The sequence below is a fragment of the Parus major genome, chromosome 3, assembly GCF_001522545.3.
Source record: "Parus major isolate Abel chromosome 3, Parus_major1.1, whole genome shotgun sequence".
Taxonomy (NCBI): domain Eukaryota; kingdom Metazoa; phylum Chordata; class Aves; order Passeriformes; family Paridae; genus Parus; species Parus major.
In genome coordinates, this window is record NC_031770.1 from 83,922,041 (window position 1) to 83,936,949 (window position 14,909).

A 14,909-nucleotide genomic window follows, 5' to 3' on the forward strand; every position below is an offset into this window, starting at 1 on the left:
GTATTAAGAACTGTAATAATGCATTTCAGTTGGTGACTAGATTTTTTTCTTGCATGCCATCATTCTGTGGAATGTTCCCTTCACAAGATAGCCCAAATAAACATAACAAGAATCTTAAATCACGGTTTGAAACTGCTCATACCTGTGCCCCAACTACAGTAAGCGGTATTGCTGTGTTGGCACATAGAGAATAGTAAGGTTGCCAAGACCAACTTAATTTGCTCCATACTTTGATCCCTGGCTTCTTGGACATTGCAGATGGTTGGATGTGGACAGTGATGGTTCAGGAGGAGATGGTAAATGCAAAACATGACCATAGAGTACATATGCACTTCTTTCAACTGACTGTCATGTTGAAAATGGCTGCTACCTGATCATCAGAAGTTCATAAAACAGTAACAGTAATTCTGAGGTGCTCATTGGTAGAAAAAAGTAGCTTTCTATTGAGTAAAAATTAATTCCTTTCCCCTTCTGTGCATGAGATACCAATCCTACAGGGCCTGGCTGTTCTCCGGGGTAAAAAAAACAAAAGGCAGCTTAATTTTCAAAATACATCCAAAGTATTTGTCATCAATAATCTACTTTGTTTATCTCACCTGTCCCTAGAGGAAGAAAAAATTGAGGACAGGCAATAGAAAAATAACCTCCATGAGTTCAGCCAAAATTCACTTTGCAGAATTATTTTCATGAAAATGCTCAGTGGGGTTTTTTAATGAAAAATAATCCAACTTGAAGTAAGTTTTGTAGAACTAAATGTAGAACTAAATGTAGAACTATATCCATGCATGGAGGCATGGATATAGGCTGTACATAAGAATACAAATATCTTGTCACATATACTGGCTTTGTCAGATGAAAGAGTGCATAGAAGGCACACTCCTGTGCTTGAAGTAGCTGGGGTTGAGGCATGTTTACCCAGTACTGCCATAACACCTGGTGTACCTTCTTTGTAAAACTGTGTGTTAACATCTTTTTTTCTGGTCATGCTCCAAGCTGCCCAAAACCCAAGTGATGGTTGGTGTAGCAGCAAGCATAAGCTGATGCACCTGCTGGGTGGTTGATGGGTGAGGATTTGGCTCCATGCTAACCCCACCAGTTGAATAAATTTTGAACGAGTTCACATTGACCCAAAAGGCATCAGCAACCGCAGCAGTGCTACACACAGGATCTCAGGGATGTCAGAAGGAATAGTAAATAGAAATAGTAGCTACAGTGGTTAATTCACCTCAGCTGTTCTCAGGAATACAACATAATAAATTGCTGGCATGTGACAGAGTCATTATCCTCCATAGGTTCTTCTGTCACTCATAACTAGAGTCGCTGGGCACCCTCCAACAGTGTATTAAGCACTGTGACTACCATCTGCTCTGTATGAGTTCTTCTGCCTAACCCACCCCTTGGTACTATGCTTTATATTCCTTTCCTATGAAAACTGTCTGGTTTTCAAAAATATGGGCTGTTTTCAAAAAGCATGGGCTGTTATGTTGCCTAAAATCAAAAGACAGAAACTTACAACTGATAAAAAGCAGATCTTTAATGAAAGCTTTCAGGTGTACAGAAGTGACTACCTGTACATGTGATAAAGGATTTCTACAATTTTTAATTAATTAGTATATCTAGCAAGGACATCCAATAGGAGATCAGTTGCCCCAGTAACCCACCCTCGGGTCAGCCCCTTGGAGTCGGTCCAGAGGCTTCCTTGCCCTATATGTTACATCTCTTAAGTTCTGGTGGAGAACCAGATATTCTTGTCAGGAGTTCTCTTCCTAAGAATAAGACTAAACAGAATTTCAAAAATGTGTTAGAGTTAGTTTATTATCCTAAATTGTGAGAAATGGCAAGAAAAGTACTAGAAAGCATACAACTGTAAATTAAAAATCTACAAAGCTACAAATATATGAAAAAGCTAAAAATCTTCAGGCATCAGTTACACCTTTCCAATTCATGTGGGGCTGGGAAAGACTACCTGTGCCTTACATATGGCATTTGATAATCTTCAGGATGTAGTTTGATCCACAGTTCAAATTATGTCAGTTCAGGCAAAGCAGTGACCCAGGAATTAAGGGCTATATATATGCTTTTCTTTCAGGTAGCTGACCAACACTCGGTATGTGATTTCCACACCTGATCTGGATAGCAGGTAGACCTCTTATAGGACAGTGTTCCTCTCCCTCATAAGGGAGAATGGCAGCGAATGGTCAGGGATGTGGTAGACCTTATTTTCAAAGAAGCTTGAGAGCTGGGGATGGAAGAGTTTTCTTCTCTCTCTTGTTTTAGCCCTTTCAGTCATGTTATTTAGCTGGAACAGGGTGAGACTTTCTTGCAAATTATCTAAGAGGTTGCTGGTGTTGCTCAGGACTGCCTAATTTATTAATATGCTTACATGTTTCCTGACCTTTGTGAATAGTGAGAAAGCACCCTTTATAAGGGCTTTAACATTTAACAGCTTTTATAAATGTAGTTGCAAGATGCTGAACTTAGGGGGGATACCAACAGCAGGACAGGAAGCTGTGTGCCCCTGCTGTGCGCTGCTGCTGGAAATGAGCCTCTAATCCACATGGCTGTGACCTGGATATCAAAGAAAGAAAATTAGAGGTCTGTTGCCAAGAAACTGGGTGTCCTTGGCATCTAGCAAAGCAGAAACAGTTTTAATTATCTAATTAAAGCGGGGCATCCCATTATTTTATATCATTTAGAAAGCCAGTTGTGGATGTTGTCCTGTTGCTTTCATAGTACTGTGTAGAAAGGGTCCCTGACATTCAGAGATAGCTGTCATGGGTCTACATATCAAGGCAAAGATGTTAACAAAAGCACCAGGGTGGTGACCATTGACTTTGTTCACGTATTGTTAGTTCTGTGTAGGTTTTGCTTCATAATCGTTGCAAGTTAAAAGTAATCAAAACCTGTTCTGTAGGACACCAGTGCCTGGAAACTTACTTTTTTCAGTGCTCTACTTTGTCCTACACTTTAGTTCTTTGTCTCTGGGGTGGTTTTCATTGACTTTGAAATCTAACTTGGCAAAGTTTAATGGCACTTGCTGTTGTGCTTGTTTCTCTTCTGGTCTGCTTTTCCTTTGATATGCTCTGATAAATATTTGCTGTGGGACAGATTTCAATCTCAGTTACGTCAGTATAAATGAAAAGCAAAAAGCACAGTCACTGAAGTGTGTGATTATGCTGAAGGAAGTGAAATCATACATGGGCTCTCCTATCCAAAGTCAGTAGCTCTGTATTTAAACACCCCTTGCTAATGAGGGAGAGAATAGAGAGCCTGCTGCGGGGAGTCACTGCCTGAAACTGGTCTCTGGCAGTTTCAGAGTAAAGACGATGACCAGGGAAATGGTTAAATATGCATACTGGGAAATAAATAAGTGTCAAATGATTCAGATGAAAGAGTTTTAAGAGCACACAGGGTGAGCAAAGAGTCATTTTGTTTTAGATGTGTAAACCACAAAGGACGGGAATCTCATTTTCCTTTCCACTGCACTCCTTACGCTTGGTTTATTGGGGGCATGCAGATACCCTGCAACCTCTGTGTAATTGAGTTTTGCCAGACCTGGTCACATGTGCTAGAATTTCAATTATTTTTTAAATTTACATTTTTAAAATTCTTGCCTTTTGGCCTTTAAAGTTCTCCTTGGTTGGAATGAGGCTGTTTTCTTGTGGTTCCTCCCTAAGTTCTTTTCCGCTGAGGACAGGATGGGTTACAATGCGGTCTGCGTGGGCTTTCACCCTCCAGCTCTGCACTTTTGACCCTTTCCTGCTAGGGCTTTACTACAACTTAGGCTATGTAAATGCATGGTAGCATGCAGCTTATTAAATACTTAGTCTCTTCCAGACTTAATGGCTCTACCGGGTCCTGCCTGCTTAGAGGCATAGCAGGCTGTGTGCTTAGCAACCCCGGCTGCTGTGAGTGCATTGCCCCCATGCTTTCCCCACTGCCTCACCACTGAATATAGCAAATATTCCCAGCTTTTTCTGCAACAAAACCTTGCCTAGGTTTGGACATAACTACCACCTGCCAGCCACAGCCTGTGTGTTTTAACAACATCATGAGGGCTGACTATGACAGGAGACAAAACCCTGGGCTCTTAGAGTGCTCGACCCCCTTCTGCAAGTAGTAATGGCTGTAAAACAAATATACATACCAGTAAATGTAGGCCTGGTTGTTTTAGTACTTGATTTTCCTTAGAAATTTCAAAATTCAAAAAACTAATAGTTTCAAGAACAATTCATAAACCCCTGCTCTTTTGGGCTGGAAAAGTGCACAATTTGCACTTGTCCTCTGTAGGTGGAACTCATTTCCTTCATGGAAGAGAGATACAGCCAGTAAATCTCTTCTTTCCTAGATTATAGAAGGTAATCTGTGGTGCCATTGGTTGGTTAATTTCTTTATTTGTTTTGTTGGTTTTATTTCTTAAAAGCTGAAGAAGTTTACTGTGACTTTACTTATCTTTTATTTCAGCTCAGCTAAGTGTTCTGAGATGCTCAGACGCAAGTACAGCTCAGCTAAGCCTCCAGTAAAATGATCACTCAGAAATTACTATACTGGGGGAAATGAGTAGCAGGTTTTGAAGTATTTTAACCCAGGAGAAATCACAACTATTTTCTAGTCTTGATGCCTAAATAAAATAGCCATAGGTTCTTCTCTCTGTTATTTCTGCATTAAACAAATAACTTCAATTGAGGTGTGGTCTACTCCGGCCATGGTCCGAATGAAAATGAGGATGCTCTCTAGAAGAAAACATCTGAAAAATGAGGGGGGAAAAGATGGTATCATACCAGATGCCATTGTGCTTCTGGGCTGCCACCAGGCTGTGCTTCAAGCTTCTGTGGGGCAAGGGCATCTGCTAGAAAACAGACCTGAATTTTCAAACCCCAAAATACTTGGTATTTTCAGAGAGACAAACCTCCAGAAGTCCTGCATGTAATAGTAATATTTATATAACAATTCAGTTCTTCAGAGAAGTATACAGAAGCTGTGAACTGATCTGCACAGCAATTCAGTGCAGTTTATTATATTTGAACAGTTTTATCTCTGGTGAGCATGCAGGGAGATTAAGCAACTACTCTGGATGCCAACTACCAAATGCATCTGAGGTAGGGCCAAGATTAGAATATTGATTTCTGGCTTCCTGAGTCCCAGGCTCAGTTCACTACATTATGTTGTCTTTACAGATAACATTTAGACAAATAGATCTTGACATATCAGAAGCTCAGTAGCCTCTCAGTAAATTGAGCAGGGCTTTAGCTTTTCAGTTCCTGTGATTTGTGCATGCTGCAGACTTGGTGCCAGTAATGTCAGTAGCTATTGTATAGTTACAGTGAAGCCCACTTGTATCCTGAGGCATACTAGACTTTTTTTTTTCCTCTAAGTAGAAATAAGCCTAATTATGATACATTTTCTTTGTGTCAGACTGACATTTGCACAAAAAAATTCAAATAAATTTTGCTTCAGTCCTCTTTACAAAAATCCCCACATTTGTAGAGATTTTCAGTCCTGACCAGGGGTAGCTTTTCACTCTTTCTAATCTCTTGAGTAAGAAGTCAGAAAAATGGGAAAAGTCCTACATACACAGAGTTGAAATCCAGGTACTTTTGAAATCACCACATACCAAGGATACTCAGTTTCTGATATCCAAATGCCAAAGAAAAGGCAAGTATGTACTTGAAAGCTATGATAGATTCTACACAATGTATAACACAGGTATATTGGTATTAGAAAAATTGTTTCTGGGTATGCACAGAAGTGTAAGAATACTGCCATTGCTACAACGCAGGAAATTTCCAAACTACATCTGAGCTTGCTGAGGTGTAGGCCAGAACCCTTTTTTCCATTCCTAACTCCAGGTATCCCATCTGCAGCTAACAAAGCTTAGAGAGTAAGCTTATCCTGCTTACTCTCACAAAGCCTACTTGAAGTTTGACAGTCCTACAAAAGCTGTACTGGTGTTTCAAACACATCAAGTTGTCTAATAGTCTTCTCCAACCTTCTTTGTTACTTGATGCAGCAGCACGATGTCATTTGTCAGAGCACCAAAACTGGAGACATGCTGAATACGTGAATACCAAGGAAGTGGTTTCCTTAGCAATAACAGGCATGTGAAAGTCAAAACTTCCTTTCCTCCTCATGTGACCTTTTTTCAAAGCAATTCAGCCTGGGGACAATAGGAGTGAATTCCAAACACCCTCAGTGTTCCTGCACGGGCTTGGCAAGGATCCACTAAATGGCAAATTTATCTTACCTATTTATTAAGGTAAAATTTTATTTCTCTTTAGATGTTCCTCTCTAAGGTTTCTGTGTGATTATATGTACAACAAAGTGCTTATTGAAAGCAGAATTATCTAATGTCACATAAACAAATATATAGAATATAAATAATTTTCATGCCACTGTGTACCAAAACCTTTGTTACGCATAAAATCCAAATCCTTTCGGTTGTCAGGAATTAAGAGAATGAAAATTCTTACCAGGTTGTTTTAATAGCTGGACTTCACCTTGCCCATTTCATTTAAGATGAAATTCAACACTCCTAAGGAAAAAAAAGAGAAAGGGAGATGATTTATGAAGGCAAATAAGAGGAAGATGACATTTATCTCACCCATCCTGCATACAAATGCAGTATGAGTCCTCTGTTGCTATTCTTACCCTATTTAGTACAGCCTTTTCTCATCCCTAAGGAGACAGCAGTGATAGCCAGAAGTACTTGCAAAGCTGTCTGTCCAAGAATCCTGAGGTATTTTCTAAAACTACTAACTTTAAACCTGAGCTGTCTACTGAGTTAGGGAACTATGCTCTCATTCTTTTGAGCTGGGGAGGTGATGCAGCAGGTAGTCGTCAGAAGGTTACAGAAAATTCCTGTTGGAGCTGGAAATGGTCACTCAGCATAGTTTCTGTATTATAATGTGTGACAGATTGTCTTGGATTTCAGAAAGTTAAGAAAAGTTCTGGTATTACAGTTCTCCCCAGATTCAGTGTTGCTGGACCACCCATACACATTCTGTTGCCTTGCTGCCCACTGATGGGGTCTGGGTTCAAGTCCCTGGTGATTCACAGACAAGGGTTTAGGCCTCAAGGACCACTGATTATCATCTTGCTTTTAGTCACACATGCTGTGGTTTGCTTGGCTTTTCCGACCACTTTCAGCCTTTAGTTTTAAGCTCTAGAGCATAAGTTTTCGGAAATTAACAATGCAATGGGAATAGCTGAGTTTGGAGCTGGTCCCACCAGGCAGGAGAAGAAATTTGACAGGAGACAGTTCCTCTGCAGCTTTCTGTAAATCTGAGAAAGAGATGTGCTGTGGATTTGGAGCCTTAATGTCTGGAGGAAAATAGGCAAGCCATCTGCTCCCACAGGTGCTGGCGCATCGGTGCTTTGTGCTGGTTCCTCCAAGGCAAAACGTATTGTCTAGCCAAGCATTCATGTCCAACAGAGTGTGTAAGTACCTGCGGTGAGTTGTTGTTATGAAATCCCAATCCACCCTTGGCAAAATGTCATACCAAGCATGTTCATGTTTAATGCCAGGAGCTATTCAACTGCTCTGCAATATTCCTGTGGTTTCTGAAGGTGGACTGTCATGAGGGTGCTTGAGGAAGGATGCAAATGGATTCTTCTCCTGTACATGCCTCTGCCACTGATTCAGTGCCCAAGGGGATGATATTCAAACCAATTTTTGATAACACACTCATAGCCAAAGTCAGACATGATCAGAAACAGGAGCAGCTGAAGCAAAACAAGCACAACTGTGGTGAGCAACTGCAATGAGCCTTTCTGGATATAGGACACCTGTTCCACACAGGGAACAAAGAGCAGGAAAACAGGGCCTATGCTTCCCATGGGGGAGCAAGCAAGCAGCAGCTGGGTCATGGCTCCGATGGCACCACCGAGGTGGTGCAACATGGAGATGGGCTTTCTGCCATCAGGAGGTTTAGCAAGTGATGCCATAAGCCCAAAGTACCACATTACTCAGGCTGTGTGAAGTAGGTACACACTTGGAATAGCAGTGGTGGTGAAACCAAAGACTGCTCCCAGACAGTGCCTTGACATAAGAAAGGAGTACTCAGATAAAAGCCCTTGCTTTTTTTTTTTTTTCTGGTGTGGCAGAAAAGGATCAGAAAAAGGTGTAAGAGAAGCCCAGAAAATGCTCTCTAGCAGAGGAAAGGTGGCACAGGGCTGCCTATAAGTCTCCCTCCAACAGGACTACATAAAGTTGCGCTTTTATGAGTTGATTCATAAAAGTTGAGCTAGCCAATAACCTGGTGCCACAGTAACACCCAGTAAACTACTGCACTACCAAACTGCTGATTTTGTTACATGTTACTGCCAAAATGAGTAACTCAAGGATTTATTCAGCTGTCTTCATGTTGCTGTTGTGTGCAGCGCTTTCCAATCTGCTGTCACCTTGGCCAGGGGTTAAGGACTGTCCCTGTCTCTGTGAAACTGAAAAGGCATGGTGAGATTCTAGGATGAACATGGGCACGATGAGGTTCCTGGGAGCCCTAGGAGAACGTGGCACTCAGGAAGACTGCCCTCCTCCCAGCAGAGTCACAGCAGAGCAGAGGCCCCTCCATCCTCCAGCCTGCTCCATGCTGGAGGATGTCTCTCTGGCCAGGCTGGGGGTTTCGAGAAGTGCAGATCAGCAAGGGGAAAAAGCAGCTTTGGCCAATATTTTGCCTCCCTCAGACGGCACCAGCCCACCACTGTCCATGTGTCTTGCTGCCAACACATGAAGAATTCAAATTAAACTCAAAGGCTAGAAGTCTGCCAGTGGGGAAACAGCACTGCACATTAACCAGACTTCAGGAAGAAGCACAGACTGGTGCAAAAACAGAACAGTAGCAAAAAAAATGTGAAAGAAAGGAGAGGTGTGCCTGTGGCATTGGGGGGACTGGCACCAAACTGCCCATGTCCGGTTACAGAGTAACCTGCTGGGGTTGGGGAACTGTTTTCCTATCAAGGACAAATTTAAACATACAGGCTCAGTGCATTGTAATTACCCAAGACAGAGCAGACTGCAAGATGTTTTTGTCTCATGCTGTGGGACCAGGCACTATTTACAGCAATCCCATAGAAATGTCATAGGATGGTGCTCTCAGCTACATTAATTAATAGGGTTTTCTTTATTCCTTTGTTCATGTTAAGACATGCTCTATTTCTCTCAATGTGTCATTTAGCTCAATAAATTTAGTTGAAAAATTACTCAAAAATGATTAAGCAAAGATTCTTTCAAAGTTTTTGTCCCTTTTGGAGAAAATCTGGCCAAATACCTTTCTGTTCCTTTGTAGGAGAATCAGTCAGGATATGCCAGCTCCTCCTGTGTAATCCAGTTTGGGGTTTTTTTTCACTTAGTTTTTGCATGCTTCAGTTTTATGATTGCTCCCACGGGTCATAATAAACCAAGATATAAAGAAAATATATTCAGCATATTTTGAAAAATAACAAGTTATATCCTTTACAGGAAATGTGGGCTGAGGCATACTATTACAAACTTTTGTCATGTCCTTTAATCTCACTTAAGAAGGGCATAGTTCAGCCATGCTGGTTTCTTTAGAGTATGTGCTGATAGGATTTAATTAATAAATCAGATTTCAGATTCTGTGACTACTACAAAATGTTTAGCAGCAAAGTGACTTTGATAGAGCTGCTTTTGAACATATTATCCTGCTGCTGAAAGATCTCTCAATGAATCCAGTATTTGTCTCAAACACTGAAGACAGCAATGACCTGCTTTAAAAAGCACGGTCTGGGGGTCAGAGCTTGCCATCATTAAGTTACCACTACAGCAGCTCATTTGCAACCTTACTGAATAAAAACATGTATTAAATCATTTCAGTTGATGGAAAAAAGTGCAGAATTTATTCAAATTATATGTACTATGATGTTACTAGTTACTCAGTTTTTGAGTTGTGTGTTTTAACAAAAATGGCTTCAAGGAGAAGGGAGTGCAAGCTAAGGCAGTGCTATATGCCTTAATACAGAAATTTTCCAGCTATTCCAGCACAACACTGCTGTCAGTTTAGAGCACTTCTGAAACTTGCTATGAAACGATTATGACAATAATGAGACTCAAGCACATCATTCTGGAGCTGTTCCAGGTGAAATGGCCAGCGAAATGAAAAGTTGAGTGGCTGAGAATGAGGGTAGGATGCAGAGACGAGGGTGGGATGTAGAGAAAAAGGTGGGATGCAGAAATGAGGGCAGGATGCAGAAGCATGGTGGGATGTGGAGGCGAGGATAGGATGTGAAGATGAGGGTGGGATGATCGGGCCTGGACAGACACACAGCCCATGTGAAAGGGCTCTTTCACCTAACACCAGTTAGGTATCCCTTCAGTCAGCACAGACACACAATCTTGCCTCTTCACTGTGGATCTCTAGGCCCTTCAGTGTTTGAGAACCATCAGGTACCATAAATTAAAAAGTATCTCTGCAGGAAAGCAACAGTGTGCTCCAGAACTCTCCTGATTACCTTGAAAACATGCAATCACCCAGCAAATCTATTTGCTGTTGCAGATAGCTGAAGGACACATAGAAATTCAGCATCTCTACTATTGCAACTACCAAGACCTGAAAAACAGGTTTGTTACCTGTTCTACAGGTCTAATGGGAGGATATGATCTCCTATCTGTGGTTTCACTTGTTCTTGGTGCTCGTCACTTGATCAGGCAGATTTGGCCCTATTTCTGGTTCATTCTTCCTTTGTTCCAATCTGTTTTGCAGGCAGTCTTCTCAAAAAGCACCTGCGTCTCCAGCACTGTTTTGCATCAGCAGATCTCCAAGAACTTTACAAAATTAATATAAATGGAAAGAATGAGGCAGATTTGGGGCAGTTGGCAGGGGCAGGTGATTAGGGAAGCACTGTTGATCAATGGATCACCCTTGAGAGGAGCAGATGGAAGAGCTGTCACATGAAAACAGTGTGGCAGGTTCTGGAGTGATAGCCAAGCTCCCTGAACCCTCTGTGGCTGCCACTACTGCTGAAACCCACTGAGGAGACCTGTTCTTGTGCTGGTCCTCCTACAAAGAATGAGCTACTGCTAAAACCAAACAAATGCTGCTTCAAGCAGGTGTGGTTTCTATGGGGAGCCTAAACATTTCAGCCCCAATGGACCAATGTCATGATGCTTTGGGGGTTTCCTCCTCCAATTTTTAAAGAAAATTAAAAGCTACATTAAAAGACAGCCACAAAACTAACCACTTGTTTTAATGTAAGAATCACAGTTACGCTCTTTAATTCTTTGTCCCTGCATGATACAATCTTTAATTACATTCCACCAGCTACACTTTCAAGAAAAATGCTGATGTTTACTTTTCCTGGTAACTTACTGTAGAAACTAATACTATAATGAATGACATGTTCAATGACTTAATATTAACAAAGTAACAATGTGATAAAATATTGCAGCATTACTTGTTTGCTCCTTATACGGTAGTTACTGTACAAATGTTTTAGTGAACAGCACAGAAAACCTGCATCTTGAAAGTATCTTTTCAGAAAAAAGAACCTTCTAGCCAATGAGAAAAATGATCTCATAAAAAGGCAAAGAACACTGACTAATTACTTTGCTTTCTTGTGCCACACATTCAGCTAGAGAAGAGGAGCCTTACAAAATTCATATGATAGTAGCAGCTAGCAAACCAAAATTGTTAGTTCATGCTGTTTGATGGCATCTCCCCAATGTACACAGGGACCTGATCCTTATAAGCTCATGCATAATGCATCTGTTCATTTTACATACATTTATCACCACAGAACTGTCCAAAATGGGTAAATCATAGTTCCTGCAATACAGTATTTCATGTTCTCCCCTCTCTTGTTTCTGTATTCACCTCTACTCCAAATTTTAATTTGTTAGGGAATTATACATTTCATATTTTCTGGTCTATTCCTGGTGGAAGATGTGAAGAGCTACAGACATTTACTGTTCTCTTACAGTATTACAAATACAAATTATTTAAATTTAAATAATTATGTAATATCTTGTACCAGGAGAACTGCTTTTTTGTGTCCAAAGACATTTATTAAAAATATTTCTAATTGTAATAGTTTGCCTCTTACTAGTAGATTTTATTTTTTTTTTCTTTTTGCTAATATCAAGTGGCACTAACAAAATAGTCCTGTTGTCTTTAGCAAGACAGCTTAAGGAGAAAATTCCTTTGATACCAGAAGGGCGAAACCAGGCCCTTCGTTCTTTAAACAACGATTCAAAGTCACGGTGCCCTTATTGTTGGCCTTCAGTACTAAAGATTTTTCTCATGCCTGGCTTCACTTTGACTTCATGGCTAAGGTTTCAGCTAGTGATGCTATCAGACAATAGCAGAATGCAATTCAAAACAGCTAGTGGAAAAAGCCCTACCCTCTTCCTAAGCTACTAGGTTAGGGTAAAAGAAGAGCTGTGACACCACCTACTGTGAAACAAACACATGCATTAAAGCTCTATGGCACATATCTGTACATCGACTTGCTCATTACTCTTTAGGGTTTTCTTGTTTCAAATGGAAGTTACAACAAGGCTTGAAAACAGATAGAGCTTCTGCATCTCTTGAAAATTGGCTATGGTATTTTATTTTATTTTATTTTATTTTATTTTATTTTATTTTATTTTATTTTATTTTATTTTATTTTATTTTNATTTTATTTTATTTTATTTTATTTTATTTTATTTTATTTTATTTTATTTTATTTTATTTTATTTTATTTTATTTTATTTTACTTTATTTTATTTTATGTTTTTCAACCACAGCATGTCTCCGGAATTAATGATTGCATTGTCCCATGAAGCTCACCAGAAATGACAAGCATATGCTGTCATGGTCAGTACATCATATCTGTCATTTTCTTAGGGAACTCAGGTATTTTCTGTTAGCATATACTTCTTCTACTATGCTACATGGAGGTAAACTGTGGTATTAATAACTATGGAGAGAGAAGAGAATAACTGGTAATAGGAGAGACATATATCACATGCCTCTCTGTGAGGCACTAAACTGACCCCTTCAGTCCAGATTAGTATTTCTTTATAGCTGAGATCTAAAGTCTAAAAATCACCTTTGTGTAAATTGTAAAATATTATTTTCTAAGTGATTAATCTGCATTAATTTTACTTTGAAATTCAGATGCAAGACAATATTCCAGTTACTCTGATCATGTGTTTTTAAGGTTAAAGACTACATACCTCTCCCTAATTGTATCTCACCAAGTGCATAATAGAAGTACTGAATTGGACATCTGCTGCTGTCGTCTTTACCGGAGAGGCCACTTTAAAAAGCTGTCTGCTGTGCTTTCAAAGAAACCCATTGCTGTGTTCCAGCACTGAAGACAATAGTGGAGGGCAAAGATGTAACCTCTCTGGTCCAAATGTTATACATTCACATTACATCTCCTGCAGATAAAAACCCATCATTAAAATGAAGAAGAAAATGAATTTTGGAACAGTGTAGTTTTCTGAATTATTGTTTCAGACAGAAATGAAGTGGCAGAACTGCCCAATCTTAGTATAATTCATTAGGCAGATTCATTATGGTTGTATCTATCAGCCAACCCACATCAGATCCTCTTGTGCTAGACATTATAAAACCAAAAGCTGTTCTGAAAGTTGGACTATGCAGAAAATAATTTTGTACCACAGAAATGTGTTGCTTGGAGAGGTGCCTAGCTTTGTCACTTTTTTAGCACAAACATTTTTAGAGTAAGTAAAATGGTGTAATATTAATTTCACCCAAAACTTCAGATTATATAGGCCATGCTACACAGAAACAGAACATCAGCCAGAATGTATTGCTTGTTTGTGACTGGGAAGAGCCAGATAAAAAGGTAGAGACAAGTGATCAGAGCTGCAAAGGGAAGGGTGGGGTATGTTGACTGAGGGAAACATGAGGAATCAATCTTTCTGATAGAAAATAGACTGGAGGAATGCTAGGAGTACTGAACAAATATTGAAAAAGGTATGTTCTTCCTCAAGGAAGCAGAACTTTGTCACTGCTGCTCCCAACTCTACCCTTGACTTGGTTTCCTGGCTGAAATAATATATAAGACCATAAGTACTGGCTCAAAAGGGATGTGAGGCACATTTTTTGAGTTTGGATCGGAAGAGGCAAGAAGATATTACTGGTTTTGCAATTAATGTTGCAGTTTATTTGTCCTTCATAAAAAAAATAAAATTAAAAAACTGTGCTTTTTCTTCCTTCCAGCCTCCCATCCAGCAGCTCCACTGCAAATCAGATGCCATGTAGGGTAGGTACTTCTTCTTTCCAAATGTTTGTTTAATCTCCTCCTTCCCTTCTGTTCAGTTTCTCTTACAGTACAATAAAGCCTGGGTTTTGTCCACCAGTCTGTGTATATATTAGATCCTCAGCCTTATTTGTATCTATGATGACCTCTGGGGAGAATATATCACCACTTTCTCACCTCACTACAGCAGTGAAAGTGAGTAAAACACAGTTGTTTTGTCTTTGAGTAATGCATTTGATAATGTCTTAGGTTGCAATGCAAGATGTAACCAAAAGTATGTATTCTATTACCGTCTGTAAAAACCAGGTAGGGCAATGTTCTTTATCTCTTCCAAGACCTATCGCTCATAACACCAAGAGGATCTCTTCTGTTAATGGGCTATTGAGTCTCACTGCATGACTGATAAAATTCCATCATCCCATTGTGAGATGCTCCACCCAGGGGGAGGAGCCAAGCATTCCGACCAGAATATAGTCTGAGACTTGGAACGCCACAGTCTTTTTTCCACTGGATTCCCAGAGGAAGACCAGACTGTTCTACATCACCACTGGACCTTCAGAGGAAAACTACACCATTCTACAGGATCATTGCTTCAACAGAACCACTCTGTCACTCCAGGAGGGCTGCAGCCACCACTTAATCAGACTGCAACCAACAGGGTGTTAGGTTGTATTCTAACT